A 22,645-nucleotide genomic window follows, 5' to 3' on the forward strand; every position below is an offset into this window, starting at 1 on the left:
TCACTGGCTGTAATTGACAGCAGTGGGAGCCAACTCTAGGAGACTTCAACAATGTGATGATGTCCCTACAAAGGGACTGCAGTGCTGGATCGCCAGCCTCTCACTGTTACACCAAAGAACATGTGACAGCGGACTTAGGTGAGTAAAACTTTGAAAGTAGTCTAATAATTATTAAATATGACTCAATGGTTTTGCATACAAACCTTGCAAATAATAAATTTTCTTTGTACTTTATATACTTTTAACACATTTCTAAATATATCTTATAATTATATATAAATAAATATATATATATATATATATATATATATATATATATATATATATATATATATATATATATATATATATATATATATATATATATATATATATACACACACATATATACACACACACATACATATATATATATATCATGAAAATAGTTAAGGGTTGATTGCATAATGAAATATCTTAATATCCATCCTATTTGCTATTATTACATGGTATCAGTACATAATTCTTGTATTATCCAGGTATTTCATTTATTCGCTAAAATGGCTATCAGCCCACCAGAGGAGAGCAATAGATTCCTAAGGTACCCCACATATAATCTGACAATTTAATAACTCTTTACTGCTGAGCAATCACTGATGCTTGTCTTGATATATTGTAATAATGATTGACATCACTTGCAAATTTAAGTACAAGAAGGTTTCCATTGTTCAGGTTTGTACAGTAAAATGGTTGATTTAATTATAGCAAATTATAAATCATTCTGACATGAACTATGGCAGCAAAACTATGGATAATATTTAAAACAAAAATAATCAATTCATACCTAATAAGAGCTGAAAAGGAGTTATAGTTTAAATATTTGCTTTATTTTAGACATTACAAGTAATTACCATGGATAAAAGCATAATAATTATTTGGGGTATAATTATCCTTTTTTTTACAGCCAGTAATTATATAGTATAATTGTTTTGTAAAAATTGCTAACTTTCTTTAATTTTAATGCCAACGTGTTAGTAATGTTTAATGAATCTCTCTAGAAAATAATTATTTTCATTTTGTTTTCCTAAAATTCCATACTTTTTAAATATTTTTCACACCTCCCCAGTTTTACTTATTCATAATTCACTTCTTGTTCAATAATTCCTTAGAAATCTTTTGCTCAGTGCTCAGTTTCTTACCAGCCTGAAATGTGTTGGTAGTGGCACTTAAAAAGTAGAAGTTGGATCATTTTAAGTGGAGCTCTAGAGAAACATCTAAATGCACGATTGAAATTCTTGCATGATGTGTTTTAACTGCAGAAGGCAGTAATAGAAACGGCATGATATTGTAGCACACGCCTTTGCATGTTCTCTTTGAAAAGATCTGCCATGTCCTCTGCTATGTCAGAGACAGCTCCCTAATCTGAGTGTTAGCTTTGCTGAATGGAGAACTTAATGTGATATTAAAGTTTGGTTTCCCAAATTCAAAATATAACACAAACCACAGAGATGGGTGAGAGAGATGTGGACCCCTCCACTAGATTACTTGCCCATACAGTGGGTATGGAGGATATTGGTAGAGGTTTAGAAGGGCTAGCTTTTTGTAAATCCAATAAACTGTACCCTACATAAGCCCTAATGCCTAGCAACAGGTCACGGGTTCCTGAAGTTCAGTCCTATCTGGACTGATGCACACTACCCAGAACTAGCTATAGTCAAATATGGTGCGAGGTGGAAACTCTATGGGGTCACTCATCTGCACCATGTTTTCTCTAATGGGAGGTTACGTTCTTCTTTTACAAGAGAGGTTTTATCTCCCTAACCGGATGCAATTTTATTATTTACAGCTCCACCATGCGGTAAAGGCACATAGGGGGAGGGGCTGATTTCTGGGCACAATCACCTACCCCAGTGTTTAATTACATGTATGAGGTCGTCTCCTGTAAAGGAATTATACCAAAGTGCTGTTCAATGCTCTTCAACAGCTTCCTCCAAGATCACCCTATTAGTGTGATTTATCGTGGGAGAGGAATGTAGGGGCTTTGGAAGAAGAGTAACGGGAAGAGGCTTTATTAGCAGTCAAACAATCTTCCCTGAACGCGGTCCAACACCTCTCACAGATATATTTGCTTCTGCGGGTACACTACATGTCAACAAGGCTGTTCCGCACGGATATGAGGTAAACCCTACTTGTACAAGATGCAGCAGGGACCATGGGGATTTAAATCACCTTATGGGGCACTGCCCAAAGCTGCACCAAAATTGGAAGGGTTTTATCACCTGAGAAACCAAAACAATGTTTACTGGGAATTTTGTGTGATCTCCCTGTGTCATAGCTAGGGCATATTTTCAGGCCCGCAAGTTAATATTAGGGCACTGGACATCCATTGCTTCTCCTACACTGAAGGAGTGGATAGACCAAATGGGAGATACACTTTGGCTGGAAAAATATATTTTTCTTCATAGGGAAAGCTTCGATAAATTTGATAACTTTTGGACCCCATGGGTAGATACCCTGGGCCTGGCCACGGTCGACTTTATTATGGATCACCTGCTAATTGGCCAGGCAGGGCTGGGCCGAGCAGTAAATCTAGTATGATGTTGTTTCTGGGCAGTGGGGTAGATATACTTAAAGCATAACTCCACTTTCATGGGGAAAAATTGGGAAAAATAGCAAGTAAAGAAAATATAATATAGCACATATAATTGCGACACTAATCATATTGTAATTGAATGTTATTAAAAATAACCTTTCATTTTCAAACTGCAGCTCTTTAATTTTCTGAGAATGCATTGCAAGATTGGCTACCAGGAGTTGTACTGTACTGACCACTCCCCAGAAACATAATTTCCTGCTTGTGTGATTGGTTCACCAATTTTCCCAGAAATCTGCACTAAGATACAAGTCAGATTTCAGGAATCCCCTGCAACAAAATTTTCATTTTTGGAGAGATACTTTCGATAGGAACCCGTCTAAAGGGATGCTGGCCCAGGAGATTTCCTCTTAGTGCCCTGCAGCTGCCACACCTGACAGTTAATTATGAAACCACTCACGTTAGACCAACTTAAAACAGAGGCCGAGACAAACACACATGGATTTCTTCAGAATAACTAAAGGTAGGAATCTGCAAAAAAAATGTTGTTATAATCCTTGCAATGTACATAGATCCCCCAGAGGGGAATGTTTTTTTTTCAACAAAAGTGGAGTTACACTAACCATGTACATGTCTCTTTGTCTTTTGGTGGTTGACCATTATTCCCTGCTGATTACTGTCATGTTGTATGTGTTATGCAGGGCTAATATGTATCACCGTGGTACATATGCTCTGGATCTTGTAATGTTTGCACAAATTGTATAATAAAGCTTTCTTTAAGACAAAAAAGTGATATGAAAGTCTTTTTTATTTATTTTTTTGTTAAAATTTAAAAGATGTTATACTTTCCTGTTCTGCGGTCCCTTACCTCCTCTTCTCTCCGCTTCCCTTCCCCAGGTGCCTCCTTAGCAAGCTGGGTGCTAAAGAGGTACCCTTGTGCACGCGCTCTCAAGCTGGGCTGTGTGCGTCCATAGACACACATTGCAGGCAGTCCCACCCCTGCTCCCTCTTCACAGGAGTCTGACTAACAGAAGCAGAAGCCTATAGCTCCTGCTGCCCTCAGTGTCTCCTGTGACACCCAGAAGTGAGGGGACCAGGGAGTCAGGTAAGTGTTTCCGGATCTGAGTAGAACAAGCAGTGTTTTTTTATCTTAATGCAGAGATTGTATTAAGGTAAAAAAATGTTTGACTTTAAAACCACTTTAAGCTCTGACTCAGCAGGGAGCATTGTAGACTTCTGCAGAGAGACCACTTCTTCCATACAGAGGGAACGTGACTTTCTCTGTAGCATGCTGGCAGAAGACAGGCTTTGCTACTCAGGATGTAGCTGCTTTCTAAACAAAACTAACTTCAAGACATTGTACACCTTGGGGTAGATTCAGATAGATCAGCGGATCTTTAGATCCGCGTAATCTATCTTATTTACGATCCGCCAGCGCAAGTTTTTGAGGCAAGTGCTGTATTCAGAAAGCAATTGCCTCTAAAGTTGCGCCAGTGGATCGTAAATCCCCCAGCGTAATTCAAATTCCGCGGCCAGGGGGAGTTTACTATTTAAATCAGGCGCATCTCCGCGCCGATCGTACTGCGCATGCGCCGCCGGCTAAATTTCCCAGCGTGCATTGCTCCAAATGACGTCGCTAGGACGTCATTGGTTTCGTCGTGTACGTAAATTACGTCCATCCGTATTCGCGACGCAAACTACGTAAAAAATTCAAAACTCGGCGCGGGAACGACGGCCATACTTAACATAGGATACACCGCATATAGCAGGGGTAACTATCCGCCCGGAAAAAGCCGAACGCAAACAACGTAAAAAAAAAGCGAAGGGCGGGCGTTCGTTTCTGGATCGGCGGATCTCCTCATTTGCATATTCTTCGCGTATACAAACGGAAGCGCCACCTAGCGGCCAGTCGGATCTTAGGGAGATCTATGCGGAACCTGATTCTATGAATCAGCCGCATAGATCCGACAGTCGGATCTCAGAGATACGACAGCGTATCAGGAGATACGCCGTCGTATCTCTATCTGAATCTGCCTACTTCTGTTTTAATACACCTGCAGTATTTTTATGTGGTTTAGCCTGACAGTGACGCCCCCTTCCAGACTCCGCCCAGTGTAGCCGCTCCTCCCGCCCACCCCTTGTACCGGCCCTGAGCCTCAGCAAATGAAAGCCACCATCTCCTGCTTGGGGGCCCGTGGCCAGCTCGAGGCCCCAAACAATTGCTTGCTTTGCCTGTCTTGTTCCGACGGCCCTGGGTCCCAGGTTACCTCCAAAATGGAAATGGTTAAATTATTCTGCATATATGTGTAGACACTATAACCTGGGCTATTGTTAGCCAAGCATGGTTTGATTCTTATGCTCATATGATATTTGAACACAAGCTTGTACTTTGTTTTGCTTTTTTCAATAAAGTGGCTGGTAAAAAAATAAAATAGTACAATGTTAAAGCGGAGTTCAAACCCAAAAGTGCAACTTCCAATCATCTGATTCCTCCCCCCTCCTGTGCCACAATTGGCCTCAATTCCCTTTCCCACTTCTGGGAGCCTCACACAGCCTCAGCTGGGGCTCCCTACTCCTCCTTTCCCTGTCACTGTGCCAGTAGGAGAGAGGAGCGGGCCTCGCACATGCACAGTAGGGATCCCGGCGTGAAGCCAAAAGGCTACACTGCTGGGTACCCTTACCCGCAATGGCGGAAGCAGCACCCTACAGCTGATGGAAACATCAGCTGCAGTGCTGACATCGCTGGACTCCAGGACAGGTAAGTAATAAGTATGCAGTATGTGTAGCTGCTGGTTTTTAATAACTTTTTTTGGTGCGGACCTCCGCTTTAATGTGTGATCACTAGGAGGAAAAAAGACTAAGGAAATGTTTTGTCCTGCCTGCAGCAAACTGATGACAGCTCATCCTAAGCAAAGACACTGGAATAATGCTCAAGAACGGCTTTTTAATAATTATAGGTACACATTTTTGTCAAATTATGCTTTTGCCAAGTATTGTGATTTATCGGGAGTTTTTTTTTTTTTTTTTTTTGGTAGTGAGTTGTGTTGAGTTAGAAGTATGGGATATTTTTTTTTCTTTTTTTTCTTGTTGATGTGCAGAATTCTGCATTTATGTTCTGCATGCAAGCTGCAGTGGTGTAAGCCTAAAAAAACATGACAGGTCTATTATAAACTTAATGGCTATAATGGGCAAATAACACACATTAAACAGGTTTTCAACAAAGTTTTATGAATAAAGAATGATTGCAATTGTTGCACGACATAATGGATCAGAAAACAATACAGCAAAACAGCCAACATATTTATTGTACAACACACCACTTAAATCTTAGCAAAACTGCATATTAAGTAAGCATATTTTGGTAAAAATCAATACTATATTTACAGTTCAATAGCCGCCATACGGCTCTGTGCCCATAATAAGCTTAACAGCATTAACAAAACACAGTAATTATATTACTAATACTAACAAAGAATAATGCAGTGTAACATATCAAAAACAAGGAAAACAGTTTTTGCCATGAAGAAATATTCAATATTAGTTTTCGCAGCAGAACATGCAAACAGACAAAACATTTGTGCGAACACCATTAAAATCTATGTGACATGAATGTGAAAAATCAAAAGTGCTCATTTTAAAGGCTTATATGCAAGATATTGCCATAAAAAGTGTTTGGAAACCTGGGGCCAGATTCACAAAAGAGATACGACGGCGTATCTCCTGATACGTCGTCGTATCTCTGTGATCCGCCCGTCGTAACTATGCGGCTGATTCATAGAATCAGTTACGCATAGATAGCCGTAAGATCCGATAGGTGTAATTGACTTACACCGTCGGATCTTAGGATGCAAGTCTAGGCCGGCCGCTAGGTGGCGATTCCATTGCGGTCGGCGTAGAATATGCAAATGACTACTTACGGCGATCCACGAAGATACGCGCGTTCGTCACAATCTCTTACGTCGTCGCTAGTCGTTTTTTCCCGTCGCAAACTTAGGCCTGCTTTATCATGGCTTATCTTTAGAACAGCCATGTTAAAGTATGGCCGTCGTTCCCGCGTCGAATTTCAAATTATAATTTTTTTGCGTAAGACGTCCGGGAATACGAAACGACGTAATGCACGTCGCCGTTCAAAAAAAACGTTGGGGCGCCGTAATTTCGCGCAAAGCATGTCGGGAAATTTCCTAACGGAGCATGCGCAGAACGTTCGGCGCGGGAACGCGCCTAATTTAAATGGTGCCCGCCCCATTTGAATTAGGCGGGCTTGCGCCGAGCGGATTTACGTTACACCACCGCAAGTTTACAGGTAAGAGCTTTGTGAATCAGGCACTTACGCTGTAAACCTGCGGCGGTGTAATGTAAATGGGATACGTTACGCCGCCGCGGCGTAACGTAAGTCTACCTGAATCTGGCCCCTGGTTCCTGCCCCAGGGGACATGTATCAATTAAAAAAAAAGGTTTAAAAACTGACGTCTAAAGGAAAAAAATTAATTTAAAATTGCTTGCGGCTGTAATGTATTGCCGAGTCCCGGCAATATAGATAAAAATCATTGAATAAAATGGTGTGAACACACAGCCAGCATTTTGGACATCTAGCGGTCCGATCCATGTGACAAAGGCACCCTCCAACAGGATCATTTTAAAACCAAATCTGATCGTATGTACGCGGCATTAGAGATGTGGGAAATGTATTTAAGTCTGCACCTGCATCTGAGCATGGTGAGCCAAGGGCCACTCTGCAACACACTTACTGCTGCTATACCATTACTTATACCTACTACTACAAATACCATTGCTGCTGCTCCTGTTATGTTTGCTGTGACTGCCAAATGTCCCTGATTTTGGAGAACTGTCCCTCTTTTGGAACAAGGTCTCTCTTTTCTCCTTTTATATTTTTTGTTTTGGACTAATCTACTGTATATGCCTGTATAAAAAAATGCACTATTTGTCTATCTAAAATGTTTTACAGTGATAAATCTTTCATCAAACATCTAAAATGTTGCATTTGTAAATTTAAAAGGCCAGTATAAAGGAATATAATTGGTTAAAAAAAAAAAAGCAAGTGTGGGCCAGATCCACGTAGCGGATCGTAATTTTCGGCAGGCGTAGCGTATCATATTAACGATATGCCGCTGCAACTTTGAGAGGCAAGTGCTGTATTCACAAAGCACTTGCTTCTAAAGTTACGGAGGCGTAACGTAAATCTGCCGGCGTATGGGCGTGGAATTCAAATGTTAAAGATGTGGGCGTGTTTTATGTTAATTTTACTTGACCCAACGTAAATGACGTTTTTTTCTGAACGGCGCATGCGCCGTCCGTGGGGGTATCCCAGTGCGCGTGCTCGAAATTAACCCGCAACAAGCCAATGCTTACAACGTGAACGTCATTCTACGCAAAGCCCTATTCGCGAACGACTTACGCAAACGACGTAAAATTTTCAAAATTCGACGCGTGAACGACGTCCATACTTAACATCGAGTATGCCTCATATAGCAGGGGTAACTTTACGCCGTAAAAAAATGCGCCGGCCGGACGTACGTTTGTGGATTCGTGTATCTAGCTAATTTGCATACTCGACGCAGAAGCGCCACCTAGCGGCCAGCGTAAATATGCACCTTAGATCCGACGGCGTACTAAGACGTACGCCAGTCCGATCTAGCCCAGCTTCAGGCGTATCTTGTTTTGTGGATACAAAACAAAGATACGCAGGATCGTGGATCTGCCCCTGTGTGTTTAATTAATATTTTTTTGTGTATCCACTCTCCATGTAATGGGGGGTGTCAATTTGCCTACATATTGTACATTTTGCTAATAGGTGTCCCTCTTTCCCATCTCAGAAAGTTGGGAAGTATGTGTTGCTGCTGCTACTGCTTCTGTTAGGCCTCGTACACACAGCCGAGGAACTCGACGTGCCAAACACATCGAGTTCCTCGGCCAGTTCAGCCCTGAAGCCGCCGAGGAGCTCGGCGGGGCGAGAGCTCCCATAGAACAACGAGGAAATAGAGAACATGTTCTCTATTTCCTCGCCGAGCTCCTCGTCGGCTTCCTCGGCCGAAAGTGTACACACGACCAGTTTCCTCGGCAGAATTCAGCCAGAAACTCGGTCGGAAGCTGAATTCTGCCGAGGAAACTGGTCGTGTGTACGGGGCCTTACTATTTTCTTCTTATTATTAGTTTTATCATTACTTTGTTATTGTTATTATATTGATTATAATTATTTTACTACATTTTAACAAAAGAATAAAAATTCCAGGAAATAATTAACCGGAATTGTCATTTGTTAATAGAACAATATGTGAGATGCAGAATATGAGGCAGTTTTGCCGACCTGAAATTGCTGTAGTTTCAGTTATATCGATACCATGTAGGTTTTTAAATCCTGCTGGCAGAATCTTTTTCAGCTTTATTAATGATTCACATGGCAGTTTTTGAAGAGACAAACCCCACAGAGAAGGAGCATTTGATTAATGACCTGGAAGCACTTTTCCTTTTCAGCTGATTAAATAAAATTGACTGGATTTTTACATTTTTATAATAAAATGACCTATGGGGCTAGGATGACACAGTGAAAGCAGCATGTTCACTCTTCAGCAGAATTTTATTTTGTCACTTGTAAAAATGAAAGGGCTACCCACCCGAGCAGAAAAATGCACTTTATCACCGTCCACTGGCGACATGCTGACAATCGCTGCATACAAATAGACAAACACGGAGGAAATGAGAGAACTGTTTACGTTCATTTTGGGGGAAGTCAATAAAGTTTTTTTTTTGTAGCATTCCCAGTGTGTTAAATACTGGTCTTGGCAGGAAACATAAAATCAACAAACAAAATGTTTTGTAAGTACTGTATATGTATAGTGTTGGTTGGGGTTTGTTTATTTATGAATAGTAAATCTTCAACCACAGAAAGCAATATTTTAGTAATTCTGTTATACATATTTTTGCATTTATTTATAATCTGCTAAAATTAGGATGCCATCCAGTGCCAGCCACTACTTCTATGTATTTGTGGCACAAGAAAACAAAGTAAAGCAGGAGGGCATTAGTGTGCTTGCAGCTGGTGCTCACTGCTATTGGCTTATTGATAACTGGATAATCAGCACATGTTTCAATAAATTTATTGTATTTACAGATTCTCTGCCACCATTGTGTGACTAGGGACACACAATAGCTTAGTTTTTGTAAATTTTCTATTAATAATAATTTTTTTCCCTTGCAAAGTTACATCTTGATAAACAAAGGATAAAGTACTGTGTCTTCTTATAATGTTATAGTGTAAAACTGCCATGACAGCTTTTGGGCGGGAAAACCGGCCGTGTTTATGCTCCATCACAGTTTTCCCGACAGGAAAACCGATGGGAATCCCGTAGGGAAAAAAGAGAACATGTTTTCTTTTTATCCACCGGGATTCCCGGCTGACTTTTTCCCGTGAGGAAAATTGGTCGTGTATATGCTTTCCCAAGGGGGAAAAAATGTGCATGCTCAGAAACAAGTATGAGACTGGAGCGCTTGTTCTGGTGAAACTAGCGTTCGGAATGGAGATAGCACATTTGTCACGCTGTAATGGACTGAAAAAGCACGAAAACTGAAAAGCGCAAATCGTCTCTCAAACTTTTACTAACACGAGGATCAGCAAAAGCAGCCCAAAGGGTGGCGCCATTTGAATGTAACTTCCCCTTTATAGTCCCGTCATGCGTGGTGTATGTCACAGTGCTTTGGATGGGCGGTATTTGGCCTGAACGTGTGCATGCAAGGTAGGCTTGAGAGGAATCCCGTCGGGAAAAACTTAGTTTTTTTCCTGCCGAGAAAAACAATCGCGTGTACGGGCATCAGTATAAGATCAAGTTGGGCTTGAAAAAGGTATGACAGTGATGGCAAAAAAATCTGCGATTATTAAAATTCTGAATGGTATTATGTTTGGAGCTCCCTCAGTTAAAGCAAATGTCTTCCAGAGCATATAATTTCATTTTTCGGGTTTAAATGTTATTTTCTTCACTGGAGACCTAATTCAAACCCTCTTATATAGACGTTCATCAACAAATCACATTTAATAGTGTTCTATTGCTGACTGCATTTATCAGTAATCCATACCTCCCAACTTTCTGGGATGGTAAAGAGGGGAACTTTTTAATACAAAGCAAAGGACGCACTTTGGCTAAGCCCTCTGTTGTGCCTAAAGGATGAATGTGCAAAAAAATTATTGGGTAAATCCACAAGTGTTTATTTTTATTTTTAGTATGTATAACCAAACAGTGTCTGAACCACAGTGCATGGACTTTATGGGCGCAGCCACACCATATAAGATAAAATACAATACTTTAATGAAGATATCAATAACATTTTAAAATCATTCAATTTAAAAACATAGTAGCATTCTGCACCAAATCGAACCAAGCGTGATGGCCCAAACAAAGTAGAGGTATATGGTACACTTTTAAATCAGAGACTTAAAGTCCTAATGTGTAGGGGGATTCACGTTTTTCTTTTCAGCGTATGTATGAGACAGTAAACGTGTGACAAATCACACCAAGAAAGTTCAGCAGATATCAATTGCAATGGCGATCAATGCAAACAGATATGATAACCCTGTATCATAAAACAAAATTCAAACATTTGAGCAAACAACATGGGCATAACTATTAATAAGAGTGAGTGCTTCTGCGCTACTGTGAGTAAACAAATGTAAAGTGAATAAATTATGTGCGTAAAGAGCAGCAGTATCTAATAGTGTTCACTGTACACAGATAAAGAATATAATATAATAAGTAGTGATAAGCGCTCAAAACTGTAGTTGAAAACTACTAAAGTGATAAAAATCCACATATGATAACAATGACAAATTGTAAATTATTGACACTTAAACCGCTGTGAATGATGTGAAAGTGATACAAATAATGAAAGTGTCCTCAGACTACACCAAGATCGAAAATGTTTTAAAAAAATTCCTTTTGGAATAATTGATCTATAAGTGGGTGTTCCAGTCTACTCTGAGATTTCTGATTAGATGTGAATCTATATGCGGTAATGCAATCCGTGCCCGGTCTCCCAGAACTCTCACCTTACTTTTGTTGTAATAGTGCATGTAGCATGGGTGTAGGCGTCTCCTGGAATGTGTTGCTCAATCCTCCTTTATGTCTGTCTCCTGAGTTGAATGCTCACACTGATCTCCCAGGGATACAAACGTAGTGAATCCTCAATGGTCAGATATATACGGGAGGAAGAAAAGAGACGAATGCCTCCAATAGTGTGATATCGTTTAAAAGAGGGTGATCTTTATTAGTGGCTAAAATGGACTCTTACATTGGTGTAAAATATAAGTGCATAAAATGAAACAAGTCACGAGGTACGTGACGTAACGACGTAGGGATTGGAACCACGCAAGACTGACTCAGACCAGGAAGACATCTGAGGAGACGTAAGACGGCGCTGTGGACGCCGCGTCTTGTTTCATTTTATGCACTTATATTTTACACCAATGTAAGAGTCCATTTTAGCCACTAATAAAGATCACCCTCTTTTAAACGATATCACACTATTGGAGGCATTCCTCTCTTTTCTTCCTCCCGTATATATCTGACCATTGAGGATTCACTACGTTTGTATCCCTGGGAGATCAGTGTGAGCATTCAACTCAGGAGACAGACATATAAGAGAAAATCGGGAGAGGATTGAGCCACACATTCCAGGAGATGCCTATACCCATGCTACATGCACTATTACAACAACAGTAAGGTGAGAGTTCTGGGAGACTGGGCACGGATTGCATTATCGCATATAGATTCGCATCTAATCAGAAATCCCAGAGTAGACTGGAGCACCCACTTATAGATCCATTATTCCAAAAGGACATTTATTTAAACATTTTTGACCTTGGTGTAGTCTGAGGACACTTTCATTATTTGTATCACTTTCACATCATTCACAGCGGTTTAAGTGTCAATTTACTATTTGTCATTATTGTTATCATATGTGGATCACTTTAGTAGTTTTCAACTACAGTTTTGAGCGCTTATCACTACTTATTATATTATGGGCAATTGGGACTTTTTTTCTCTAGTTTAAAAGTGTACCATATACTACTACTTTGTTCGGGCACCATTCTTGGTTAGATTTGGTGCAGAATGCTACCATGTTTTTAAATTGATTGATTGATTTTATTTGTGCATCAATAAAGTATTGTATTTTATCTTATCTGGTATGGTTGTGTCCATAAAGTCCATGTACCGTGGTTCATTTGCTCTTTGGTTATATATAGTAATTCTTTGGATGCGGCACTGTGATGCGGTTAGGGTTAACAGGTGCCCATTGTGACTTTCTATGGCTTCCTGTTAGTTTTGTTCCCTATAAAAAAAAAATTGTATTACACTTAGGCTGGCCATATACAGTATCTCACAAAAGTGAGTATACACCTCACATTTTTGTAAATATTTTATTTTTTCATGTGACAACACTAAAGAAATGACACACCATCTGAAATAAATAAGTTTATCTTGGTTTCATCAGACTACAGGACATGGTTCTATTAATCCATGTCCTTAGTCTGCTTGTCCTCAGCAAACTGTTTGCAGGCTTTTTTGTGCATCACCTTTAGAAGAGGCTTCCTTCTGTGCCATGAGATGCCATGTTGAACTTCCAGTGATGAGTATGAGAGAGTGAGAGCGATAACACCAAATTTCACACACCCGCTCCCCATTCACACCTGAGACCTTGTAACACTAATGAATTACATGACACTGGGAGGGAAAATGGCTAATTAGGCCTAATTTGGACATTTTCACTTAGATGTGTACTCACGTTTGTTGCTAGTGGTTTAGACATTAATGGCTGTGTGTTGAGTTATTTTGAGGGGACAGAAAATGAACACTGTTATACAAGATGTACTTTAACTACTTTTCATTGTAGCAAAGTGTCATTTATTCAGTGTTGTCACATGAAAAGATATAATAAAATATTAAAAAAATGTGAGGGGTGTACTCACTTTTGTGAGATACTGTATGATCACCGTATGATGTTCATTCAGCCAGCAAGAGAGTTCACTGGCATCCTCTTTATTGTAAAAGACAGGTACAGATGTGGTAATCGCAGCCCTCACCCCCAGGACCGGAACCCTCTAATGTATTTCACCCAATAGTTAACTTAGCCCCATTGAGTAAAACACATTACGGGACTTCCATTCCTACGTCTATGGATGTCTTTTACAATTAAAAGAATGTCAGGGACCACTCCAGTGTGCAATGACTTCCTGTTTCTAATCGTTGTGGTTGAAGACCTTCCCTAAGCTCACCGTTAGTTTATAAATGTATGAATAAGACACCCATCACTTAAAGTAAATTTCTGCTTTGTCCTTTGTGGTTTGTTTTAATGCCTGTTCAGAAAAACATTTTGGTATTAGTAACCTTATGTATTTCTGCATTCAGTTAGTCAGTTAAACTTTGTAAGTGTGAAGGTCTTTCAAACCTTTTGATGAAAATATAAATGTGCCTTGTTGTGCTAGACTCAAGGTGCCTTCATTTATTTTTCACTTACTTCCATCACAACATCTTTGTATGATGTGCCTACACATCGTGTGGATGTTGTCCTTTGATCTTATCTCTTTGAAGTGACTGCAGACATACTTTTACATTTTTCCTGTTGTGTTTCAAGAAATAAGTCACTATGTATTTACAAAGCTAAACATGTTTGCATAAAATATGTTTGTTCAGCTGTAGAAATTGTCCATCAGATGAGACCATGCTGTTTTGGTAACTTTACGGACACATGTGGAGATTCAGATAGTTCTTAATACCATTTTTTTGAATTATCTATGAACTGTAGGTAATTCATTTTTGAAGTGGAGTGGAGCTCCACCCAAAAGGAAAACCTCCGCTTGTCTGCCTCCTCCCCTTCCTCTGCTGCCACATTTAGCACCTTTTGAGGGGAGCGGGTGCCTGGTTTTGACAGTTAGGCCCCCTTCCCCATAGCCGGCCCATTCACAGAGTGCAACACGCTTCGTGCATTCGCAGTGGGGAACCTACTGGGCTTCACTGACAGTTTTCCTTAGTGGAGATGAAGGATTCAGTACACGATAGCCAAGAAAAAAAGTAAAGTGTGGCGCTAGAAATACACAAAACCCAATGAATGAGTTCATGAATAAATGGCAGCTTCAATCAATCAGATGGACTGAAGTCCATATTAAAAACAATCCAATGAAGGAAAAGGAAAACCAATAAATGATAGATGATCCTTCACAAGGGAAGTGCATGTAATTCAGCTCACCAGATGTTGAGACCTGATTAAGTGTACACTTATCAGGTCATACACGCTTAATTCATGGGAAATCCTTGATAAAGTCTTCTTATTAGAGCCAATTGAATGGTGCTAGTAGAAGTTCTCACAGAATTTCTATATACGACAGGGAATGATGCCAGGGAAAAAATTAAGCACACATAGCGTGATACTGTATAAAATAACTGGTATTTAATAAAGAGGAAAAGTTTTACACTCACATTTGAAAAGAGTTAAAACAAGCGCTTCACATGTAACTGGCAGTAAGGTCAGTGTCTTCTCCCGATGCGTTTCGTTCAATAGAACATCGTCCTGGGGCATGAAATTTGTCAGGAGTTATCAGGCTGATAACAGAGGAACGGTTCTGGAGAGAGCTATGGGACTTAGCTCTTTGAAGAGGGATAACAAAATACTGCAGATATATGTGCCCAGCTCAAATTTCCTGAAATTGGTTTACATTCCCTTCAACACTAATTTCAAAACCCAAATTTCAGGGTTTACAATATAAATGTCTTTTAATAATGCAATAGTTATAATAACCACTTGAAGACTAGGTCTATTCTGGAACCTTTTTGTTTAAAAGTTTAACATGTCATGCTTTAAAATAGTGCATGCTCATGGCGATAAACTATGGTACTTAAAAATCTCCATAGGCGACGCTTTAATTTTTTTTACAGGTTATCTGTTTAGAGTTACAGATGTGGTCTTAGGCTAGAATTATTTCTCTTGCTCTAACATTCATGACAATACAGTACCTCACATGTGTGTTTTGAACACCGTTTACATATGCTTGTTTGACTTATGTATGAGTTTGCTTCCACGCACGATAATGAAGAAATGGTGTGCTTCAAAAAAATAAAAATTCTTATTTATTTCCACTTTTTTAAAAGTAACAGAGTCTGGGTAAAGCTCCCAACCCACTGATACTCATCTCTCCCCTACTGCTTCTTCTATTGATAAAAAAATGGCCAGTGCCTTAGATATTGGGGCACTTATGACCTCCTTTAATGATGCTGTGCCTGGTCTTAGTGGCGAAAGAAAGAGAAAGTAATGGCACTGCTTCCTCCAGGTCACCACACCAGCTCATGAGGGGATCTCAGTGGTGGATACAAGGGATGAGTTTGGGTTCTAGCTTGGGGCTGACCCTAAGGCGTTGGAATATTTATTACCTAATTGGTTGGTGGCTACTATGTGCAAAGGAGTAGTAGGGGAAGTTAGTATCACTTGAGGAGGGGGCCAGCTTTACAAAGACACTGTCATTTTGTCCTAAAAGGGTCATACATGATTATTTCTATACTGTGCAGTACTCATTTAATCACTGGAGGAACAGATCACAAACTGCTAGAAGAAGGCAGCTCATATAGTATAGTTTAGGCAGATCAAGCCCATCACATCACCTTAAGCCAGGAAATTCCAGAAAGCCAATTGGGGAAAGCATGGTATACATCTAGAAGAACCCATGATGCATTTATTTATTTTCAGTCCTTGTCTGCTGTTACACTAAAAATGCACACAAAGATGTACAAAAAGCTATCTTTGTACCAGCTAGGCCTGTGAAATCAACCCTCAAAGCACAGGGAGGGAAAAAACTAAAATAGGAGGTTAAATTTGCAAGAGTACTCGGTATCCCTGGCTAAAGAACTAGTACAGCTGTACAATAAAAATCAGTTATCCTTTGATCTTTTCAGGTCCGCTCTATAGCAGATTTACTGGTACAGGACGGCAACTGTGCAACAGATCACGTATATATCCGGCTCTTCTGGGTAGGGGGCATGCATGCACACCGCTGGTGGCCAGTGCCCGCTGTGTGGATCAGTGGCAGGCACCGTGGACTCAAAGCCTGCCGGCACCCACCGATGATCGCGCAGAGAGGCAGGACGACGGTCTGCCTTTGTACAAGGGAAGGAATGAGTCTTGTGTCTCTGCAAAAGCAGGGACTAGGATCCATGTCTTTCCCTAGTAAAAGCAACTCCCACAGTTTAGAAAATCACTGGCTAGGTACAAAGTTAACCCTTTGATCGTCCCTGATGTTAACCCCTTCCCAGCCAGTGTCATTAGTACAGTGACAGTCTGTTCTACCTCGCCAGACACCACCAGCCACATTATTTTGACTCCAACTTTAAGATCCATAAGGCACGTCCAGATATCTGGCTGATTGATACAAACCATGATGTTCTGGATGATTTAATTTGTGATATTCACTCTCTATCAAACGGACCGGTATTGAGGGGAAAGTACTATTCTACCTCTCCTCTATAGTTATGGGGCCAGATTCAGGTACAGCGGCATAGTGCCCTACGCCAATGTAAAACAGGGAGTCCAGAACAGTATTCTCAAAGGAGTCGCGCCGTACGTTGCGCCGGCGTAGTGTAAATAGGCCGGCGTAAGCCCGCCTAATTCAAAGTAGGCAGGTAGTGGGCCATGACCCCATGTAAATGAGCGGCCGATCGAACGGCGCATGCTCAGAATCACATCGAATATACACCCAAACATACGACGGCTCAATGCCTGTGACGTGAACGTAACCTACGCACAGCCCCATTCACGTACGACTTACGTAAACGACGTAAAAATATACGCTTGTTCCGACGTCCATACCTTGCATTACCTACGCCTCATATAGCAGGGGTAACTTCACTCCGGACGTAAGCCTTACGTAAACGGCGTAGCGGGCGCAAGTACGTTCGTGTATCGCCGTATCTAGCTAATTTACATATTCTACGAGTAAATCTACGGAAGTGCCCCTTGCGGCCAGCGTAAATATGCACCCAAGATACGACGGCGTACGGCAACTTACGTCGGCCGGCTGAAGCCATATTTCAGGCGTATCTAGGTTCCTGAAAACAGGGCATAGATACGACGGCGCATCTTTGAACTTACGCCGCGTATCAATAGATACGACGGCGTGAGTCGTCTGTGAATCTGGCCCATGGTCTATATAGAGTTATACCACTAAGTTACACAATAAGACCATTCCACATTATACGGACCTCTGGCTGATGTCATTCATGTTTTCTGTTGCTTGCGCGCTGCTCTGACAGACATAGCTTTCTTTTTACTTTTGAGTTATGTTCTTAGTCTTTATGGGTGGAGCATCAACATTTGGGATATAAGCTACAGATCTGGAACCCACAAGCCCTCTGTCCCTGAAGAAGATCTGCATTTTATTTTTCTAAACACGTTGGATGTTCTGTCTGTCTTACAAAGCTCTGGGCTTTTCCTTGCAGCTGGTTTCCATTTATGCTCCCAATATTTGTGTTTGTTGTGTTCATGTTGCTATATATTATCAATGTGCAATACATTTTGGATACTTTTTTACTATCAAACTGTTGGTGGCCCGGTTTAAAGTCCCAATCTGAGGAATTAATGTTCTGACTCTATGTATCAGGGATGTGGTCCACAATCAGTTTAAGTAATTAGTTAGCGGTAGAGGATATCTTAAAGATTAATACAGTGACAGTGCATATTTTTAGCACTGATCCCTGTATTAGCGTCACTGGTTCCCAAAAAGTGTCAGTTAGTGTCAAAATGCCTGCCGCAATAGCACAGTCCCGCTATTAGTCGCTGAACGCTGCAATTACTTGTAAAAAAAAGTAAGTAAAAATATCCCATAGTTTGTAGATGTTATAACTTTTACGCAAACCAATCAGTATACACTTATTGGGATTTTTTTACCATAAATATGTAGCAGAAAACATATCAGCCTAAATTTATAAGGAAATTCGATTTTTTTTTCATTTTTTTTGTTGGATATGTTTTAGTAAAGTAAAGTAAAAAATATAGAGCCAGATTCACGAACAATTACGGCTGTGTAACGTATCCACTTTACGTTACTCCGCCGCAAGTTTTCATCGTAAGTGCTTGATTCACAAAGCATTTGCGTGTAAACTTGTGGCGGCGTAGCGTAAAGCCGTCCGGCGCAAGCCTGCCTAATTCAAATGGGGCGTGTACCATTTAAATTAGGCGCGTTCCCACGCGAACGTTCTGTGCATGCTCCGTTAGGAAATTTCCCGCCGTGCTTTGTGCAAAATTACGGCGCCCCGACGTGTTTTTTTGAACGGCGACATGCGTTACGTCCTTTCGTATTCCTGGACGTCCTATGCAAAAAAAATAAAAAATGAAATTCGACGCGGGAACGACGGCCAAACTTTAACATGGGTGGTCTAAATCTAAGCCATGAAATAGCAGGCTTAAGTTTGCGATGGGAAAAACCGACTTGCGACGACGTAAGAGAATGCGACGAACGCGCGTACCTTCGTGGATCGCCGTAAACAGCTAATTTGCATACCCGACGCGGAAAACGCCGCAAACTCTACCCAGCGGTAGTATTGCATCCTAAAATCTAAAGGCGTACGAAGCCGTACGCCTGTCGGATCTTAGCCAAAAGCCGTCGTATCTTTGTTTGTGAATTACAAATAAAGATACGACGCGGCAAATTTGAAAGTACTCCGGCGTACTTTTTCTGTGAATCTGGCCCATAGTTTTTGTTTTCAAAATCTTCAGTCTTTTTTTGTTTATAGCGCAAAAAATAAAAACCGCAGAGGTGATAAATCACTAAAAGAAAGCTTTATGCGAAAATTTGGGTACAGTGTCGCACAACCATGCAATTGTCAGTTAAAATAACGCAGTGATAAAAATCAAAAAATGGTCTGGTCATGAAAATCTTCTGAAGAAGATTTTTTTTTTTTTACACAAACTATCTTGATTTTTTTTAAGTCTTTTGGTCCTTTATAATTAAATTATGACTTTAAGGACATTACAGTTGGTGAATTAACTAAACCCATATTATTACAACTGTAAAGAAAAAGAAAGAAAATAAATCAAGTGCCATAAATGTTTACTTTTCCACTTATCAGTTTTATTCATGTGTATTTAAACTGTTCAAAAAAGAAACATTTTTCTTGTTTCACTTTTCCTACATTTTACTACACGGAGATGTAAACGTGTTGCCTGTTTTTGATTAATTGAATAAAACTGAATGAATCCATATGACTTATCCAGTAAAAGTTTTCACTTCCCTTTGTAAAGTTATACTTTTGTTGTTCTTGCCCATTCATTGTGACATTTTTCTTTCTTTTTTTTTTCTACGATTTCCCATGTCTTTTGCTTCTTTCCTATGTGCCAAGTGGTTGCCTTTATAGGCTTCATCCAATGCCCATATCTATTACAATACATCTAGCACTCATTATTTGTGTATATTTTTCATCTAGGTTAATGAAAAGCACATTGTACAACAGCACAAGGACTACATGCTTATATAACATTAATGCGCCTAGCGACTAACCAAAGCAACAAAGACTTTTATTGAGTCTATGGATAAACAGTGAAGACGTCGCTGGAAGGAAAGGAGTCAGGCTTTTGTGAAGAGTCTTGTACAATGCATACCTTCATATTTACTGGCAGCATGATTACACCCATTTAGTTGCTGTAATCGTACATCTCGGCGTGACCTTCCAAGGAGAAGTGGAATGGGCACTGACCTATTTTTTAGTTGTGCATTGTCTTTAATAATAGAAAATTTTCAGTTGGAAGGAACTGCCATATCAAATAAGAAGTAATTGTAACAGAAGAAAATCGCAAGCTAGAGGATGAAAATAATATAGTTCCACTCCAGTATAAAAGTAGCTATTGAAATACGTTCACATTGCAAAACAAATGTACTGTAGGGATCTAGGCATCTTTTTTTTTTTTAATGCTTTATTTATTTATTTTGCTGTCTTGGTTTTTATTATTGATTTGGTATTTTCTTTAGAATATTGCATATCTAGCTGAAAAAAAAAACATACTACTACTAAACACTTTACCATTCCCATTGATGTCTTATGCCGCGTACACACTACCATTTTTCAGGTTCTAAAAAAATATGTTTTTAAGGGTCTAGAAAAAAAGAAAGTTTTTTCGTTTTTTTAACCCGATCATTAAAACGGGCTTGCCTACATGCGATCGTGAAAAAAAAATGCTCTAGCAAAGCGCGGTGACGAACAACACGTACGGCGGTACTATAAAGGGAAGTTCCATTTGGATGATGGCACCCTTTGGGCTGCTTTAGCTGATTTCGTGTTAGTAAAAGACGATTTGCGCTTTTTAGTCTGTTACAGCGTGATGAATGTGCTTACTCCATTATGAATGGTAGTTTTACCAGAACGAGCGCTCCCGTTTCATAACTTGCTTCTGAGCATGCGCGGATTTTTCACGTCGTTAAAGCCCACACACGACCATTTTTTACAACCTGTAAAACGACAACGTTAAAAACGTCGTAAAAAATTAGAGCATGTTCGAAAAAAAAAATTGCCCATTTTTTAGAACCCCAAAAATGCTCTGAAGCCCACACACGGTCGTTTTTAATGACATAAAAAAACGTAATTTTTTAGAACCCAAAAAAACGGTCGTGTGTACGCGGCATTAAGGCCAGTACACGCGATCGGATTTTCCAACAGCAAATGTTGGATAGCATGCTTTAAAATTTGTGCCGTCGGATTATCCGATCGTGTGTACAGAAGTCCTTCAGAAAAAAAAATCCAAAGTTCAAACACGCATGCTCCGAACCAATGCTAACCATAAGACAACATTAGCAGCAGTTGCCCAAAGGGTGGCGCTGAAGAGCTGAAAAAACACGTAGTCTGTCTAGTACATCACTACGTTCGCGTTTGTTGGCTTACAAAGTTTTGCCGTCTGTATGCAGAACGAGTTCACGGCCAACGCCCTTCGCACAAAAGTCCACAAATTTGTCTGATGGAAATCCGATCGTGTGTACAAGGCTTCAGACAATGGACTGCAAAAAGGAAAATGTCTAATTAAGCTTTAACCACTTGCCACCCAGGCCAATTCTGCATGTAGGCCTTCTACATGTAAAAAACATAATTGTTTTCAATTTCTTACACAAAATGTTTACAATTATACAAAATGTATTAAAATATACATTTACTACTTCTCCTGTGTGTCGATAAAGGACCTTCGTTGTTATCTATTCATTTCCTTATTCCCATCCTTCATTCCTCTATTCTTCAGGAGTACCACAATCTCACTTACTTCTACTATCTTCCATCATCCATCCACACTACCATACCTAAAGTAAAAAAGGAGAGCCATACATCCTACATTTTCTATTCCCTCCTTCTTCACCTCCTACACCTCTCTAAGGGGTTTTTGTTCCTTTCCATTTATAAGTAGTCTATCATTCTTATTGAGGACCGAAATTCTTCCCATTTTTTCCATATTTCTGGCATTTGATTTTTTATATAACCTTCTTCTCTTATCTGTCTTTCCATATATTGTATTTAGTTAATTTCACTTATGCATTCAGTTATCATCAGACTTTTTGTTTCTCTCCACTTATGGCTAGTACACACGATTGGTTTTCCCGACGGTCAGAAGACCGCCGGGAAAATCGAGGGGAAAACCTGAGAACGGCTCGGTCCCTTTTCCCCTGTACACTCGGCCGGTTTTCCTGTCAGGAAAACTGCCAGGAGAGCTTTGGTCGGGAAAACCGGCCGTGTGTATGCTCCCTTGCGGTGTTTCCCATAGGAAAGCTGCGGGGGGAAAAAATGCAGCGATTTGCTGCGAGAAAAAAGAGAACATGTTCTAATTTTTTAAACCACAGTTTTCCTGTCGGGAAAACTGCTAAGGAGCATACACACGGCCGGTTTTCCCGGCCAAAGAAAAACACGTCAGTTTTACCGGGAAAACCGATCGTGTGTACAAGGCATTATGAGCTATTATTGATCTGGCTGCCGTTGTCATATGGTGTAGAATATCCATTTTAAATAACCTTTATTGAAAGGTTAAAATCATAATTGTTGTGCTAGAAAATTT

Source organism: Rana temporaria, chromosome 1 (assembly GCF_905171775.1).
Source record: "Rana temporaria chromosome 1, aRanTem1.1, whole genome shotgun sequence".
NCBI lineage: Eukaryota > Metazoa > Chordata > Amphibia > Anura > Ranidae > Rana > Rana temporaria.